An 18,751-nucleotide genomic window follows, 5' to 3' on the forward strand; every position below is an offset into this window, starting at 1 on the left:
AAACAGGGCGGGGCACAGAGGTTAGACAGCCCTCCGGCTGACAAGCTCTTAGAGGTTAGTCAGGTGAGCTCTGGAACTCCTGTAAGTTTGTGTGTGTGTGTGTGTGTGTGTGTGTGTGTGTGTGTGTGTGTGTTGTTGTTGTTGTTGTTGTTGTTGTTGTTGTTGTTGTTGTTTTGAGACAGGATTTCGCTGTGTAGCCCAGACTGTCCAGGAACTCACTCCATAGACTAGGTTGGCCTCAAACTCAGAGATCCACCTGCTTTTCCTCCTGAGATCTGGAATTAAACATGTGCACCACCATATCCCGCTGAGTGTGATCGTGAGAGGCTTACTTTAAATGTGTGTGTGTGTGTGTGTGTGTGTGTGTGTGTATGGTTTTGCCCACATGTATATCTGTGTACCACTCATGTTCTTAAGACAGTATTAGAGTCCCCTGGAAATGAATTACAGTTATGAGCTCTTGGGTGGGTGCTGGGAACCAAACTCCAGCTCTATTGGATAACAGTAAGTATTCTTAATTGCTGAGCCAGCTCTCCGTTCCTGGTATGGTGGTTTGGTTTTGTTTTGTTTTTTGTAGTCTAGTCCCCTGTAGCCCAGCTAGCCTCAAATTTGCTATGTCACTAAGAATAACTGAACACTCTTCCTGTCTCCCACCCCAAGAGGATTACAGGCACATGCCACCACCCTGGTCTTCAGTTTTGTTTGTCTATTCTTTTGTGTATGTCTGGGTTTTGGAGCCAGGGTCTCTGGTCCCGGATAACCTGGAAGTCAAGTGTAGCTGAGGATAAGCTGGGGTAAGAGCCCACACCCTCAGGCCTTGTCTGTGCCGATGCTGGGGTTTGGTCACAGGCACTGGGGATGCTACCTAAGCACTACACCAAATGAGCTTCTTGTAAGTTCTTTACATGTATGTGTACATTTGCATGTGTGATGCATGCCTGTGGAGATCAGAGGACCCTTTGACCTTTTGTTTGACACGGGGTCTACCACTTTCCTGGAACTGTACCAAATAAACTAGGTTAGCTGGCCAGTAGGGTTCCAGGAACCAACATCACTTAAATTATAGGCACACACTGCCGTACATGGCCTTCTATGTGGTTTTGGGGATCAAACTCCAGGTCCTCTTGCTTGTAAGACAAGCACTTCAGCAACTGAGCTGTCTCTCTACCCCTCCCATTTATGTTTAACTCATAAACTAAGGAGCCCAGTATGGGGTAAGGAGGGAATATTGACACCTTGTTTTCCCTAACCAGTAAAACAGGAATAACAGTGCATTGGCGAGTTGTACATTGGTTGTGCACATGATTATGGAGATGGGCTTGAGTAGTAAGCCCATGAGCTCATGCAATCCAAGTTTATCCATCTAAATATAATCACGTGCCCTCTACTAACTATTTAATAGGTAATACAAGCAAAGCGTCCACTATGGCTTTGTCACTTACAGCTGGGAGGGATGTTTCCAGGTTCTTGGATCCTTATTCAAGAATGAAATGAAAGCCCAAAAAAGGGCAAGGAAATTTTGTTTAAAGCAGAGCAACAGAAAAGGCAGAAGAGAGCAGTGGGCCACATGAGTGAAGATGGAAGGGCCCTGATGGCACTAGGGACTGCCTTTTGTGGAGATGAGAGGAATTTGGTTACTAGGGTATATGGTTCTACTGTGTCTGACAGGCTTGGATTGCATGAGCCTGTGCCCACTGCACATGTCCCTTCCCATAATGCATTTGACTGTAATTGTGTGCACACCCAATAATACATAGACATAAGATGGTAAATGGAGGATTGTCCATAAGTTTACCTGTAGACACAGTTTTACCTTACTGCTCATGCACCCCCAGGCAGTCCAGGCTAGATTGGCTCCCCTTCCCTTGTACCCAGATATATTGGAAACGCGTTTGAATGGAAATTGAGCTGGACATGGTAGTACATGCCTTTAACCCTAGCGCTTGGGAGACAGAAGCAGGTGGCTCATGAATAACCTGGTTTTTATAGTTCAGACCAGCCAGTGCTACGTAGTTAGACAGTCTAAAAACAAAAGAAAATGTCCACGTTTGATGTTCATAAAATAACAATAGTTATTTCATTGTCCAGAGTGGGATGTGTGTATTTAGTGCTCGCAGGAGTCCTAGGTTGCTAGGTGCACTATTCAGAGAGGGGTGTGGTTGCTAAAATATACCTCATGCTTGCCTTCCTGTTCCTAGTATTTCAAGACTTAGCCGTTATGATAATCATTACTATTTGTTGTGAGCCTCACACTTTATTGATTTTCTTGTGAGGCTTTGGTTTTGTTTGGATTAAAGTGTGCCTGGACATGTTTCTTGCTTTGGCTTGATGTTGTCCAAGTATATGTTTAGGGCCTCCCATACACACACCACCACCACACCACACCACACACCTGGAGACCAAGCAGACAGAATGAATGTCAACGATATCTGCCTCCTGCTCGATCAGGTAGTTTATCTGCCTTCTGCATCAGTGCTCTTGGTCAAGTGTGCTCTAGAATGGCCATGGGCTAGACTGTCACCAAGCACCTTGCTTTATACAGGAGGTCTACCATAGAGGACTGGTAGGAAGAGCAGCCCCAGCTGAAGGGCACACTCTAAAGTTTGGGGTCTGATGGTATTCACAAGGGTGTCTTTAAATTGTAAGTGGGCAACAATGCCCACAGGATTTCACTCAGTCCTACAGTGTACATGTAGTCATTTCCCCAAATCTGGCTGGTAGTCACAGCTCAGGGCCAAAGAACTTCCTCCATTAGGGAAGGCAGCACTGGTGACAGACACAGACACAGCTCCTATGCAGCCTTCTAGGACTCAGCATAGTGGGCTGGATTTACACTGCACCAGAAGATCTGATTTTCCCGCTTCTCCAGACTTATCACAAACTGCTAGGCTCTGCAAGCAACAAGATATGTCTTGCCAGCACTGTCTCAACTGAGTGTTTTTATGATTTCTTTTTTTTTTTTTAAAGATTTATGTATACAATGTTCTGCCTGCATGTATGCCTGTACACCAGAAGGGGGCATCAGACCTCATTATAGATGGTTGTGAACCACCATGTGGTTGCTGGGAATTTAACTCAGGACCTCTGGAAAAGCAGCCAATGCTCTTAACCTTCAGCGGTCTCTTCAGACCCCTGAGTGTTTTTAGACAAGGTCTCAGTATAGCCCAGGGATGCCTTAAAACCTCACTATTTAGCCTCAACTGGCCTTATAATTAATCTCCCTTCTTCTGTCTCCCAAGTGCTGTGATTATAAATATATGTATCACATCCTGTTTGCTTTATTGATTTTAATTTTTTAAATTACATTTATTTGTTCATGTATTTATATGTATATATGTCCACACATGCCACACTGCACCTGTTATAGTCAGAGGACAACTTGTAGGAGTTGGTTCTTCTCACCGAGTGGTCCCAGGTGAACTCAGGTCATTAGGCATGGTAGGAAACACCTTAACGCACTGAACCACTGCACTGGCTTTGCCCTACTGATTTTTAGTGAGCTATGGCTTGTAATGCTGTGTAACTAAAAGCCACTACATTTAGTCAAATTCCTCAGTCAAAATGAACACCCCTTGCTTTGTACTGTTGGGCCCAGAAAGAACCTCTTATTGGATTCTTCAATGTAAAGATTTTTTTTTTCTGATTCTTCTGCACACATACCTAGTTTTTCCAGAATGCTCTATACTAGACCTGCTCCACCATTCAGTACTTCATAGAAATCCCAGTTTCTGTTCTCATCTTCCCATGTTCCCTCCTCCTCCCCTAGGTTTGTGACTCTCCCTTGCTGTAAGAGTCTGGGTTTTGTACCACTATGCCAGGGAAGCAGTTAGGTTGTTTTATGAAGACAGGACCTCGTATAACTGAGGTTGGCTTTGATCTTGATGACATTTCTGCTTTGCTTCTCTGGTGCTGGGATTATAGACACTAAGCCAGGTCCCTACTGGCCAATTTATTTATTTACTTCATTTTATTTGTTGTTTGTTTGCTTGTTTTGAGACAGGGTATCACTCTAACCTAGCTCTGCCTGTCCTGGAACTCTGTAGTCCAGGACGACCTCAAACTCACAAAAGATCTCCCTGCCTCTGCCTTCCAAAGTGCTGGGATTATATTACTGCCTAACCACGCCTGATATCAGCTGAATGTGTTGTTTGTTTGTGTTTGTTTGTTTGAGACAGGAGCTCACTCTGTAGCTCTGGCTGTCCTGCAACTCACTCTGTAGACCAAGCTGGCCTTGAACTCAGAGATCTGCCTCCTTCTACCTTCCAAGTGCTGGAATTAAAGGTATAGGCCACTACAACCAGCTGTTAGCTGAATTTCTACTGATAAACTGTTTCATTGGTGCAAGTTTAATCCAGTAATACTTTAGGAAAATGTGTGCCCACCACTGTGCTCAGCCTCTTTTTCCTTTCTGCTTAGTCTAGGACCCGGTGCTGGACTGACTGGAACTGCCTACACCTAGGCTGTGTCCTCCCACCTCAGATAGCCCAGTAAGAAATTGCCTACAGAGGCTTTGGAGATGGCTTAGGAGTCAAGAGCTCTTGCAGGTGACCTGAGCTTAGTTGCCAGTACCCATGTTGGGCAGCTTAAGTCTGCCTATGAGTCCAGAGCCTCCACTGGCTCCTACACAAGGTGACCCACACACATATACTTAAAAAAAAAGAAAGAAAGAAATTCTCATAGAAATGCCAGAAGTTTGTCTCCTAATTGATTCTAGATCCTATCAAGTTCACAATATTAACATGAAAGTGTGAATCAGTTTCTGACAGGCCATAAGTAATCACAGTTGCCAGCCTAACTTATTGGACATGAGCCCCAAGAAAAGAAATAGGAGTTTGTTTTGTTTTGTGGATATTTAAGAAAGGGTTTCTCTGTAGCCCTGGCTGTCCTGGAACTCAGTGTATACCAGGCTGGCCTTGAACTCACTGAGATCCACCTGTTTCTATACCTCTGCTTCTCAAGTGCTGGGATTAAAGGTATGTACCATCACTGTCCAGCAAATAAATATTGACTTAGCATGATTTCAGTGATTCTAAAGGTCTGCCTTCCTACTAAGTCAGACCTGGACTGATGTGTCAGAGGAGGGGTTTGAGGTGGCTACTTCTCCTCTACCTGGGCTGCATCTCAAAATAGGCCACTTAATCACTACTGAGTACAGGCCTTAGGACCCTCCTCCACCTCACAATATTGCTGTGACTGGGACAGTCACGTGCAAGCCTTGTTCTCAGGACAAGTGGCTGCTGAGGAAAATGCTGCCATCCGACTGGACATTTCCTACATGTTCTTCCTAGAGGCTTACTCTTCCCCTGTAAACTGATATGCCAAGGGCTGGAGATAGTTCAGTAGTCAAGTACTTGCTTTGCAAACTCAACCAGAGGGGTAGTTATGTCAATTCCTTATCTTTCCTGTCTGACTTATTTTTATTATGATATAAAGCTGTCAGAAGTAAAGCTCAAAGAGATGCACACACAAGTGACAACTCCCACCGCACCCCCCTCCTACACACACAAGTGACAACTCCCACAGCACTCCCTCCTGCACACACAAGTGACAACTCCCACAGCACCACCTCCTGCACACACAAGTGACAACTCCCACAGCACCCCCTCCTGCACACACAAGTGACAGCTCCCACCACACCCCCTCCTGCACACACAAGTGACAACTCCCACAGCACCCCCTCCTGCACACACAAGTGACAACTCCCACAGCACCCCCTCCTGCACACACAAGTGACAGCTCCCACAGCACCCCCCTCCTGCTGATGGTTCTTGGACTGTTCATCAGTTGTACCTCAGCAGTTCATTGAGCCTGGGTCTAAAGAACACCACTGACTTACATGCTGTTCTTCTTCTCAGAGGTCACTGTTTCTACAAGGAGGAAGTTGAGAGGCACACCTGCAGGAGCATAATGCAGTCTGGAGTGTGCCCCATGACCACTGCATACCCCAACCCTGACCCTCCCAGTTTTACTGATGGACTCCTGAGCTGGCAGCCTAGTGCTTCAGTCCCTCTCTGCCCTGCCAGATCTCATGTATCCCCGCAAAACTGAAGCTGGTGTTGACAACTACATAGTAAAGCCACATTATCATTAGTGTCTGCGTGGGTGGGTGTGCTGTGGGTGTGCAGGAGCATGACATTGTAGGTAATGTGTTAGGGTCTTTTTATAACTGTTGCAGTTTTTCTCTTAGCCTGGCTAGCTAGCAAATGATTAGGACTAGACTATGCATCAAAATTTAAGGGCACAACAAGTAAGCAGTATTAATCTACTTTTATCCTCTGTGCTAGTCTGGCTACCTCCCAGCTGAAATCACCAAGATACTTGCATTTGATGGCTTTCTCTCCTGGAACTGTTTTCTCATGGTGTCTCCTGGACTCCTCATAGCTAACGTCCACTTCATCACTCACTCCTCCCCTGGCCAGGAGGAAGCCTGTTCTCTCCTCTATTCTCTCCTCTGCTCAGTCATTGGCTGATCAGCTAGCTTTATTGACCAATCAGAGAATAATTGGAGAGCAATGATATACAATATTGAGACAGGGAATTCTTAGAATAAGGATTGCAACCAGATATGGGGACACAAGACTATAGGTATAGTCTTTACACAGTGCACAATAGCGTTACGCCTATAGTAATATATACCAAAATATTCTAGGAGGTGGTGAGAAGGCTAGGCTGATGACAGGCTTCAAATTGGCAGTTAAGGAGACTAGGTCTAAACCTATGATTCCAATTACTGGGCAATTCCAGGCAAGTCCAGGCCTCAGAAGCTGCCCCGTCTCCAGGCCTGAGGCAAGAACAATGGGTCAGCAGGAGTTTCCAACCCGCACACCCTGGTGATGTCCAGAGATGGACCCAACAGATTAACATAGAGGTCACCTACCCTCTGGGATTCCCTAATGTGCTTTTAAATCAGGTCTGAGAGCTCACTTGGTTATGTCTCTATCTTGGTAATAGGAGACCCCAGCATGCTGGACTTCTGCAGAATAAATCACTCTTTGCGTTTACAGACTATTTGAGTCTGGGTATCACTCTTCAGTGGATCATGGACCCTTACAGTGGGACATCAAATTGTTTTATGGAGAAATAAGTTCTTTCTTCTACGCTAAGGAGATGTCCCTCCTCAACTACTCAGATCCCAATCAAGGAAGAAATCTTCTACCACAGAGCATCTCTGACCTGGGCTCCAGAGGTGAAAGGACTCACATGCTCCCAGGTGGAACAAGCAAGCATTCATTTTTAGCAGGCAGGGAAAAAGTGGCAATCGGCCCTCCTGAGAGGCCAATACAGGGCCACCTGGAGGATTGGCTGCCCAGGACCACTGTGCCACTTCTTACTGTGCCTTCCCCTGGAGGCCTTACCCGAAATGCAGTCTGTTGCAGTTGTGTGCATAAAGGAGTGACTAAGGCTTACTCTAAGGGAAAGGTAAGGATGCCTGCTCCTCAGAGGGGTACTTCTTTCATCCAGACTTGACTGCAGCCTGCCAGAGACTGGCTTTGTTATTTTTCTCAGCACTCTGACCAACATTTTTTTTTATATATTTTATTTTATGTATATTAGTACACTGTAGCTGTCTTCAGACACCCAGCAGAGGGCATCAGATTTCTTTACAGTTGGCTGTGAGCCACCATGTGGTTGCTGGGAATTGAACTCAAGACCTCTGGAAGAGCAGTCAGTGCTCTTAACTGCCGAGCCATCTCTCCAGCCCCTGACAAACATCTTATGTGATTAACATAGTAGTTATCTCACTGTCTTACTTTCCTCAGTCTTCCCAGATTCACTGTTTGTCTAGGTGTTCCCAATTTGGTTACTGTAAAAGATAGAGAAGGATATTCCTACTGTGCCTTGCTGGTTGGGGCTCAAAAAAGCTACTAGAGCCTCAAAGCTGTATAATCTCTCTAAAGAAGATACTGTGTCCACCAATATGCACTAAGAAAAATGAAGAGGCTGAACTTTTCCCTTAGAGGATGAAGCCAAAGAAGAACACTAGGAACAGATTGCCAAGAGATATAGGTTGTCTTTGTTGAGAGCTTCTACTTCTGAGTCCAGTCAAAAATGAGTCTTTATGAGTAACAAGAAGTTGGGGCACAATGACTTACCCCTTTAATTCCAGCACCCAGACAGCAGGGGCAAGTGGATCTCTGCATGTTTGAAGCCAACCTAATCTAGACCAGTACAGCTGGGAGGGAGACACATTCATCAGAGTAAATTCCAAGTCCTGTAGCCCCTTGTCTGGTGTCAAAGAGCTTAGATAGGTCTGCTTTTCAGATGCTTTGCTTGCTGATTGCATCACGTGTTCTCTCCTAGGCTGGTTTTACTTCCTGTACCCAGCTCTGCCTTGCAAACATCCCAGAGCTCTGGCATGTCTGCCATCTTGGAGGCTTCAATGAAATCCAAGCTTCACTTTCCCAGCGTCACCCACGCCTGGCCTCAGAGGCTTTCCTTAACCATGAAGAAGATTCCACACTTCTTTACTTGTATTTCCTTTATGATTCGAAAGCCAGAGCACATGACTGACACTGCCAGTTTTTACTGTCAACTTTTCCCATTGAATCACATTGATACCAGCTTTGATTTGTTGTTGCTCTTTAGAAACAGAAAACCCCTCAGGCCCTACTTGTTTTACAAGTTAGGAGCTTAGCTGTGTGGGGTCTTTTCCTGAGGGCACCCCTTCCCTTTACTGCATTTAGAGTCAGGCCTCTCACACTTTTCTTTCTTAAGATTTATTCATTTTATGTATATGAGTCCTCTATTTGCATGTACACATGCATATCTGAGAGGGCACCAGATCATGTTATAGGTGGTAGTAAGCAACCATATGGTTGCTGGGAATTGAACTCAGGACCTTTGGAAGAGCAGCCAGTGCTCTTAACCACTAACCAGCCATCTCTCCAGCCCCCATCTCTCACTCTTTGTCTCTTTCAGCACAAGCCTTGGCTCCTGGTGCTCCTTGAATTGTGCTCTGTGTTTGTGTGCATGCGTGCGTGCGTGCGTGTGCGTGCGTGTGCGTGCAGTCACTGATAACCACACAGCAGAGTCTGGAAATCTCCACCACTAAGAAAATTGTTACTTTTCAATTTAGCTTCAGGCAGATTCTTAGAACAAGGGTTGGATTCCAGTTTCAGAGGGTTAGCGTCCATGCTGGAGAAGGAGGATCTTACATCTCGACTCATAGACACAAGGCAGAGAAAGAGCACTGGGAATCACAGGAATCATTTGAAACCCCAAAAGCCTATCTGCAGTGACACATTTCCTCCAACAAAACCACATCACCTAATCCTTCCAAAACCGTCCAATACTGGGACCACATACTCACACACAGGAGCCTATGGGGGCTGTTCACATTCAAACAACCACACTGTCTTCTCTTGTCTTGGGATGTAGCTCAACTGGTGGAGTGCTTGCCTAACACAGAAATCCTAGGTTCAATTCCCAGTACCCATAAACTGCATATGGGGACACAGCACTTGGGAATGGAGCAGAGAGTGACACCCTCAAGGTCATCTTTTACAATCTCTTGCAGAAAATCCTCTCAGGTTTGGATTTGAATTGGCGTTGCATTGACTATATGCTTTAGTTAGGAAGCTGATACTATTTATTATTAAGCCATGCCATTTTTCTGCTTTATTTGGATAATTTCTCTGCTGTTGTTTTGTTTTGTTGTTTTAATTTGGGTTTTAATGTTTTATAGATGTTTATAAATTCTTTAAATTTTTTAATTTTAAAAACTTTTGTTTTGTTTTTTTTTTTTTGGGGGGGGGGGCAGAGTTTTTCTGTGTACCTCTGACCATCCTGGAATTTTGTAGGCCAGGCTAGCCTTGAACTCACAGAGAGAGATCTACCTGTCTCTGTTTCCTGAGTGCTATGGTTAAAGATATGTACCACCACTGCCCAGCTGATTTTATATCTTCTTAGTTAAGTAAATTCTGTAATAATTGATAATTGTGTGTGTGCTTGCATGTGTGCAAGCTGGTGGACACATATGTACAGGTACACTTACATGCCTTGAATTCACTCTCTAGCCCAGGTAAGGTTTAAATCTTATGGTCCACTTACCTGTCAGCCCTCTGATATCCAGGATTGTACAGAGGCTTAATCTACCAGGCTCAGCTCAGATTTTTTTGTTGTTTGTTGAGTTAGAATCTCACTCTTTGCCATGGTTGGCCTATAACTTGCTAGTAAACAAGGTTGGTCTCAGACTTGCAGTGGTTCTCCTGCATCTGCATGCTAAATGCTCGGATATACAGTATAAACCACTACTATGCCCAGCCTGGCTTTAATTTCTTAAATTTACCTAGCTGACAAATTCTTTACTGCTTTTGAGTATTCTTGGCTCTCCCCACCATCATGTTGATATTCCTTTAAATTTTAATTCTGTAGCATACACCTGTAATCTCAACAGTACAGGTGGAGGCAGGGGGTTCAAAGTTATCCTTGGCTCTGTATCTGTCACTTCATTCCCAACCTTACTCTCGTGACTTTCCATTCGTCAGTTTTGGAGAGTGTTGGTTTTTATCTTTGTTGTTTTTGTTGTTGTTGAGACAGGCAGGGTCTCATTGTGTAGCTCTGCCTGTTTTGGAGCTTGCTATGTAGACCAGGCTGGCCTTGAACTCACAGAGATCGACTCTGCCTACTGAGTGCTGGGATTAAAGGGGTCCCCACACTAGAGCTGCCATCATCTAAGAGGCAGGCTTTCTCTATTCTGCCTGAAAACTCCTCCCTTTTCATTATCCTTGGCAATTCTTGGTTACCCTTTAGGTCTCACATCTCAATCAGCATTATATTGATTTCTTTTCTGTTGTTGCATGTACTGGCTGGTTTTCTGTCAACCTGACACAGGTAAAGTTATCAGAGAGGAAGGGGCTACAGTTGAGGGAATGTTTCCATGAGATCCAAAAGTAAAGGCATTTTCTCAATCAATGACTCATGTGGGAGGCCCAGCCCATGATGGTGGTGCCATCCCTGGGCTGGTGGTTCTGGGTTCTATAAGAAAGCTGGCTGAGCAAGCCATGGGAAGCAAGCCAGCACCCATGGGGGCAGTATTCCTCCATGATGCATTAGCTCCTACCTCCAGGTTCCTGCCCTGTTTGAGTTCCTGACTTCCTTCAGTGATGAACAGCAATGGGGAAGTGTAGGTCAAATAAACCCTTTCCTCTCCAACGTGCTTTTTGGTCATGGTGCTTTGTCGCAGCAATAGAAACCCTGACTAAGATATTATTATAAAAGTTATATAAGAAGGAGTGTATATGGACTTATGGCTCCAGAGGGCAGGGTCCTTTGTGGGGAAGCATGGCAGCTGGCTGAGGCACGGAAGCAAGAGGAGGAAGCTGAGAGACCACACCTTCAGCTGAAGGACGAAGCAGGGGGGGGGGGGAATGAGAGCAGCATGGGTAATATGCTCTCAAAGCCTTCCTATGCCCTACTCCCTTAGATCTGATCATACCTCCCCATAACCACCCTGTCTTAGCTTGGGTTTAATTGACGCTGGCTTTTAGAGGTTCAGTCTATTATGATAATAGCAGGAAGCATGGGAGCATACAGGCAGACATGGTGCTGGAGGAGCTGACCGTTCTGCATCTTCATTCAAAGGAAGCCAGGAGCAAACTGTCTTCCAGGCAGCTAGGATGAGGGTCTCAAAGGCCACTCCCATAGTGACCCACTTCCTCCAACAAGGCCACACCTCCTAATAGTGACACTCCCTGGGCCAAACATATTCAAACCACCACACACCCCAAAGAGTGCCACCAGCTTCAGACCAGGTCATCAAATGCCTGAGCCAACAGGAGACATTGTCACTCAAACTTCCACAAACATGTTTTGTGGTCCCTCTCTCAAGCCTCAATCAAATTCCCTTTCTGAAATATGTACAGTTTTTAAACAGTTAAAAGTTCAAATAAGCCGGGCGTGGGTGGTGGCACGCACGCCTTTAATCCCAGCACTTGGGAGGCAGAGGCAGGTGGATTTCTGAGTTCGAGGCCAGCCTGGTCTACAGAGTGAGTTCCAGGACAGCCAGGACTACACAGAGAAACCCTGTCTCGAAAAACTGAAGAAGAAGAAGAAGAAGAAGAAGAAGAAGAAGAAGAAGAAGAAGAAGAAGAAGAAGAAGAAGAAGAAGAAGAAGAAGAAGAAGAAGAAGAAGAAGAAGAAGATTCAAGACAATACCTGATCATGGTGGCTCATATCTGCAGTGTTGGGTACTTAGGATGCGTGGCAAGTGGACCACATATGCCAACCACTTAGACACTAGACTGGGCAACATAGCAAGGCCCCATCTCAAAACAACATAGTAATAATGCCAATTCTTCCAAAATTAAGGTCTAATGCAGTCCTTAGAGTCTCAGCAACCCTCTCCCCCCACCCCTGGGGTTTTAAAGATATTCTTTAAAAGATTTCCATCTGGAGAGATGAGTTTGTAATTAAGAACTTTTGTGGCCCTTCCAGAGGACCTAGTCTCAGTTCCCAGCTCACAACCATCTGTAACTCCAGTTCCAGATGATCCAGTGCCCTCTCTTGAATTTATAGCATCATGTTCTGCACTGGCACACTGACCTACATGCAGACAAAACTCATTCACATACAAATACATCTTTAGAAACAAAGTATATTCTAATGCAAAGACTTCCTTTTGAATAAAAATGACTTGCATTTTTCAGCCTGAAGCTCTGTGACCTGCCTCTCAGGCTGCAGCTGACACTAGAACTAACTCTGCAGTGCTCCTGGGGACACAGTAGGGACGCTTTCTTCTGGTCAAAGTCTTTCTGGCAGCTTCAGGGTCTGTGTTCTTTAAATGACTTTCATTACATTTATTCACTTTGTGGCTGTGGGTGTGCACATGGCGTGGCATGTGCATCGAGGTGAGAGGGCAACCTGCAGGAGTCACCTGATGGCCTGTGTGGGTCTAGGACAGGAACCCAGCCTTGGCAGCAAGCGCCTTTACCTGCAGAGCCATCCCTGGATGGATTCTTATCAAGCATCTAATCACTTTCAGTTTTTCATTTGCAGGGGGAATGTGAATTTGCCTTTGAGACACCAAATCTTTTAAGTTCACACTCCATTTTAGAGAACCTGACCTAAGTTTGAACTCAGGTAGACTAACAGGCTGGTACTTAGCATTAGTTTCCAAGTTGCCCCCCAACAAAACTTGAGCCTAGCTCCAGTCTCTAGGCTAAATCCCCAACAAGAACAGTTTCTGGGTTACATCCTCAAGAAGACCAGTGTCTCCAGGTTATTCCCCCAACAAACTTGCACCCCATCCCTTGCCTAATGATCACCAATGCAGAAGGGAGCAGAAATTAAGTTTAAGATATGACTCCCTCCCAGCACTTGGGAGGCAGAGGCAGGCGGATTTCTGAGTTCGAGGCCAGCCTGGTCTGCAGAGCGAGTTCCAGGACAGCCAGGGCTACACAGAGAAACCCTGTCTCAAAAATAAATAAATAAATAAATAAATAAATAAATAAATAAATAATAAAAAAAAGATATGACTCCCAGCACCAGCCAATTATGTTAAAGGCCACAATAGCTTTCCAGTTAGATGCTTGCACACATACTCCTGCTTGCTGCTCACTATAAAGCCTTGCACCAATAGCTCAATAATTCATAGCTCCCCCACCACCAAAACTGTCCTGCATAACAGTGGTGTATTGGGGGTCCTGAGCTAGCTCGAATAGAATAAAGACCCTGCTGTGAGTTGCATCACATCAGTTCCTGTCTGTTTTTTGGGGGATCACTAACATTTCCCTGGCACAACACTTTCTAATCCAAGCACCTTTGGGGAGGAGGAAGAAGAGTATTCAAGGCAAAATCTCACTATGTAGCTCTGGCTGTCCTGGAACTCGATTTGTAGATCAAACTGAACTCACAGAGATCCACCTGCCTCTGCTTCCTAAGTGCTGGGATTAAAGACGTGAACCACCACACCCAGCTGTAATTTATTTTAGAATTATTTATTTATTTTATGTATATGAGTACACTGTCCCTCTCTTCAGACTCACCAGAAGAGGGCATCAGATCCCATTACAGATGGTTGTGAGCCACCATGTAGTTGCTGGGAATTGAACTCAGGACCTCTGGAAGTGCTCTTAACCACTGAGCCATCTCTCCTGATCCCCTGTAATTTTTTTTTTAATATTTTATTTTAGGGCTGGAGTGATGGATCAGCAGAGAACTAGTTGTTCTTCCCGAGGAGCAGGATTTGAGTCCCAGCATTCACATGGCAGCTCACAACTGTCTGTAACTTCAGTTCTGGAGGATCTGATCCCTTCTTTCTGCCTCCTCAGGCATCAGGCATATAAGTGATGCATAAACATATACATTCAGGCAAACCATCTATACACATAGAATAAAATAAAATTTTAAAATTAGGTCTGGAGAGAAGGCTCAGTGGTTAAGAGCTCCTATTACTCTTCCAAAGAACCTGAGTTTGATTCTCAGCACCCACACCAGGTAGTTCACACCTACCTGTGCCTCCTGCTGCAGAAGGACCATGTCTCTGGCCTCTGCACTCACGTGTACAGACATACATAATTTATATAAGTAATAAAAATTAAAATCTTGTTTTAAATTTAATTTTGTATATTTCTGTACCTTTTCTTCATGTATATGTGTGTCTGTGCATTGCTTTCAGTGGAGGCCAGAAAAGGATGATTGAATTCCTGAAACAGGAGGTAGAGGTGGTGGTGAGCAATTTCATGTGGGTGCTGGGAATCGAACTCGGATCCTATGAAAAAAAGCAGCAAGCACTCATAGCCACTGAGTCATCTCTCCAGCCCCTATCTGAAATTATTATCATTTTTTAAACAGTGCATGTGATGTGTGTATATTTCTGTGTGTGTGTGTGTGTGTGTGTGTGTGTGCTCACACGCATGTGCCCTAGTGCACATGTGGAAGTCAGAGGACAACTTTATGGAGTTAGTTCTCTCCTTCTCTTTATGTGAGTTTCAGGGATCAACCTCAGGTCACCAGTCTTGAGTGGCAACTGTCTTTCCACACTGAGCCATTTCACGGTCCCTCCCCTGTCTGGAATTCTTGATTTGGTAAATTTGTGATGATGAATCTGATCTGTACCAATGAGAATCTCCACAGTCTGTGCTGAGCCTGGAGGCCTCTCAGCTACAGAGCACGCAATCCCTGCCATAGCTCTTCTATTTTGAGGCCACATCCGGTAAATGTCCAGCCTGAACTTTCCCACCAACTCCAGAAAGAGATTTTTATAGATAAGATTAGCCTTTGCCTGGCCTGGTGGTGGCCACCTTCAACCCCAGCACTTAGGAAGCAGAGGCAGTGGATCTCTGTGAGCTTGAAACCAGTTTGGGCTACAGAGCGAGAACCAGGATAGCCAGGGCTACACAGAGAAACCCTGTCTCAAACAAACAGAAGGATTAGCTGGAGCCAGCTATGGTGTAGGCTGGGGCAGGAAGACTGTTGTGAGTGTGAAGATAGTTTGGACTACACTATCAAAACTGTCTCAAAAAACTGAAACCTCGTCAGGAGCAGTGGTTCATTTCATTAATCCCAGTGCATAGGAGGCACAGGCAGGTGGATCTCGGTAACCAGGGCTTTTTGTTCCCAGAATAATGACTCTGAAACTTAATTATTTATGAACAAATGCCTGGGCCATTTGTTTGGGCTTGTTCCCCAACTAGCTGATAACAGATATCCCATTCATTGTAGTCTATGTCTACCATACGGCTATTTACCTCTCTTCAGTTTCATGAGTCTGTCTCCTCTGAGCCCAGGGTGAAATTCTAATCTCTACCAGGATTCCCACCTTCTATTTTCTGCCTTTTGCTAATAGGCCATCCACTCTTTATTGACAGGTGATGGGTCCACACAGTACACAAAAGATTCTTTCTACAGATCTCTGTGAATTTAAGGCCAGCCTAATTTACAGCAAGAGTTCCCAGACAGCTAAGGTTACATGGAGAATATGTTATATATATATATATATATATATATATATATATATATATATATATATATATATATATATATCGGGTTGGAGAGATGGCTCAGCGGTTAAGAGCACTGGATGCTCTTCCAGAGGTCCTGAGTTCAATTCCCAGCAACCACATGGTGGCTCACAACCATTTGTAATGGGATCTGATGCTCTTCTCTGGTGTGCATGAAGACAGCTACAGTGTACTCATATACATAAAATAAATAAAGAAAAAGAAAAAACACTCACAAAAGTACATATATGCAAGATTATTCTACAATTTATATGGAAAGGAAAAACAACTAAAATAATTCAAAATATTTTTGAAAAACAAGAATAGAGGAATCATTTTACACAATTCCTTGCCTTATCTGTCCTTATTATTTGCCCATATCAAAACTGTGATATGGCCGGGCAGTGGTGGCACACACCTTTAATCCCAGCACTTGGGAGGCAGAGGCAGGTGAATTTCTGAGTTCGAGGCCAGCCTGGTCTACAGAGTGAGTTCCAGGACAGCCAGGGCTACACAGAGAAACCCTGTCTCAAAAAACAAAACAAAACAACAACAACAACAACAACAAAAAACCTGTGATATGGGCAAAATAACAAATATCCAAACATAATAGAAAACCAAAAGCTATCGTCAGACAAGCATATCCAGATGGCTTTTAATTAAGAAGTTTTAAAGTTACATTGTATTTATTTTGGGAGCATATTTGTGGGGGAGGGGCACATATTGCCATAGTATACATCCTTCTACCGTATAGGTTCTGGAGACAGTTCCCAGGTTGTTGGGTTTGGTGGCAAGTGCTTTTACCCACTGAGCCATGATCTCACAAGCCCACAGACTTGTTGCTGACAATACAAAAGCAGTTCAATAGAGGAGAAGTTAGGGGCTTTTTTTTATTTTATTTTTTTAAGGTAAGGTTTCAGGAAGAGGCAGGCAGATCTCTGTGAGTTGGAGGCCAGTCTGGTCTACAAAGTGAGTTACAGAACATGCAGGGCTACACAGACTTGCTGGGGGGTGGGTAGGGTGGGGGGAGGACCAAATCAAAACAAAAACAACAAGCAAACAAAAACAAAACAAAAAGATAACGGTCCAGGTTGGTTTCAAAGTCATGATCCTTCTCTTTGCCTCCCCAAAATAGCATTTAAAACATTTTTAAAGAATTATTTATTCATTTAATGTATATGAATACATTGTTGCTATCTTCAGATATATCAAAGGAGGGCATCAGATCCCATTATAGATGGTTATGAGCCACCTTGTGGTTGCTGGGAATTGAACTCAGAACCTCTGGAAAAGCAGTCAGTGCTCTTAACCGCTGAGCCATCTCTCCAGACCTAAAACATTTTTACATTACATCTATTTGGCACTGGAGAGATGGCTAAGGGGTTAAAATCACTTTGTTCTTGAAAAAGAATCCGGGTTCCCAGCACCTCCATTGTGACTTAAAACCACCCAAATTCCAGTTCCAAGGCATTTGATGTCGTCTTCTGGTCCCTTTAGGCAGGCAGGCAGGCATGCCACTTACATGCAAAGGCAAAGCATTCATGCACCTGTGGGAGTCAATACTCTCTTTCCACCACGTGGGTCCCAGGAATTAAGCTCAGGTTATCAGGTTTGCCAGCAAAGCATTTTTACCCTTGCTCCTGACCATCCCTAATTGTGTGTGTGTGAGTTGCTTTTTTTTTTTTTTTTTTTCAACTCTGTGTAGTTCTCATGCACCACCACCGCATAGCTCCAAATAGTATTTTTAACAAATGGTGTAAGCTATTGGACGTCTATATGTAAAACAAACAAAAGCTTTCTTACCTCAGTCTTACAGCTCTAGCTGCTCCCGCCTACAGCAACTCTTTAACTTCTTTTGCAGAATTGCAGTAGGGCATCTTTACGAGCGCTTGTAAGGGTGACCCCAAACATACTCACTTCCTGTCACTTCCTGGGGTTCTCAGACTCTTCCCTCAAGGACCTAGGGGAGATTTTACAGACCTTCCTAATGTTTTGCAGTGAGAAACACGCGAAAATCCTGCCAATTGCAAGAATGTCCCCCCTCCAGGTGCTATGCTGATGGATTGGGGGGGGGGGAACGGGGACCACTGCTGTGACAGGAACAGCCCGCACCCTTGGGAAAGCTAGAAGGCTTTACTCTTGAGGCCCTTGAGCAAGCCAGCCATCCTGCGCATCCTCCCCACTCCCAGAAAAGGAAGGGTATAACAACACTGCAGAGAAGGCAGGCCAGGCTGCTTCCGGGTAGGGACATCGCCGCAGTGATGGGGAGACTCGACTGAGGGGAATCGCTTGGGTGAGCACACAAAACGAAGGCACATGCCGCGAAACGGGAGATTTCTGCAATAACCAAGATGTATTTGCTTCTTGTGGGGGGCGAGGCCTAGATGGTTTCCGCTGCGGTGACGAGGGAGGGTCACTGCAGTGAACGGGAGTCCACCCAGGGCGGGGTGGTGGTGGGTGGGCCACTGCAGTGCTGGGAAGAGGGGGATGTGTTTGCAGACTCCGCCGCCCTGCTTTGCTCACGAAACTCCTTACCTCCGGAGGGATGGAGAGGGGGGGCTCAGAGGCCTCATTGTGCCGTTGGTGGGAGTCGTGCAGTGGCTGGGGTGCCGGTTCTCTGCACTGCAGACTCTCGCCTGGCCCCGCCGGCCTGAGCTGATGCGCGGAGGCGGTACGGCGCCCGAAGGAGCGGAGCCGCAGCCCCCTCCGCAGTGGCGGGCGGGGCAGAGGCGGGCTGGAGGGGCGGCCTCTTGGAACCCGGGCGGGACTACCAGCCAGCGGCCGCCGGCGCCCCTCTCCCGGCTCACAGG

General features: G+C 45.3%; 1 long non-coding RNA gene across 1 annotated transcript in view; it reads right to left on the reverse strand.

Moving 5' to 3' along the window:
• Nucleotides 1-18,716, reverse strand: part of LOC117718192 (uncharacterized) — a 23,075-nt gene extending 4,359 nt beyond the window's left edge. The window contains exons 1-2 of the long non-coding RNA XR_004608002.2: nucleotides 18,477-18,716; nucleotides 17,745-17,901 (exon numbers count right to left, since the gene is read on the reverse strand). This is a non-coding gene — a long non-coding RNA (uncharacterized LOC117718192). The remainder of the gene's footprint in view (nucleotides 1-17,744; nucleotides 17,902-18,476) is intronic.
• Nucleotides 18,717-18,751: the final 35 nt, after the last annotated feature.

The sequence above is a fragment of the Arvicanthis niloticus genome, chromosome 12 (assembly GCF_011762505.2).
Source record: "Arvicanthis niloticus isolate mArvNil1 chromosome 12, mArvNil1.pat.X, whole genome shotgun sequence".
Classification (NCBI taxonomy): Eukaryota; Metazoa; Chordata; class Mammalia; order Rodentia; family Muridae; genus Arvicanthis; species Arvicanthis niloticus.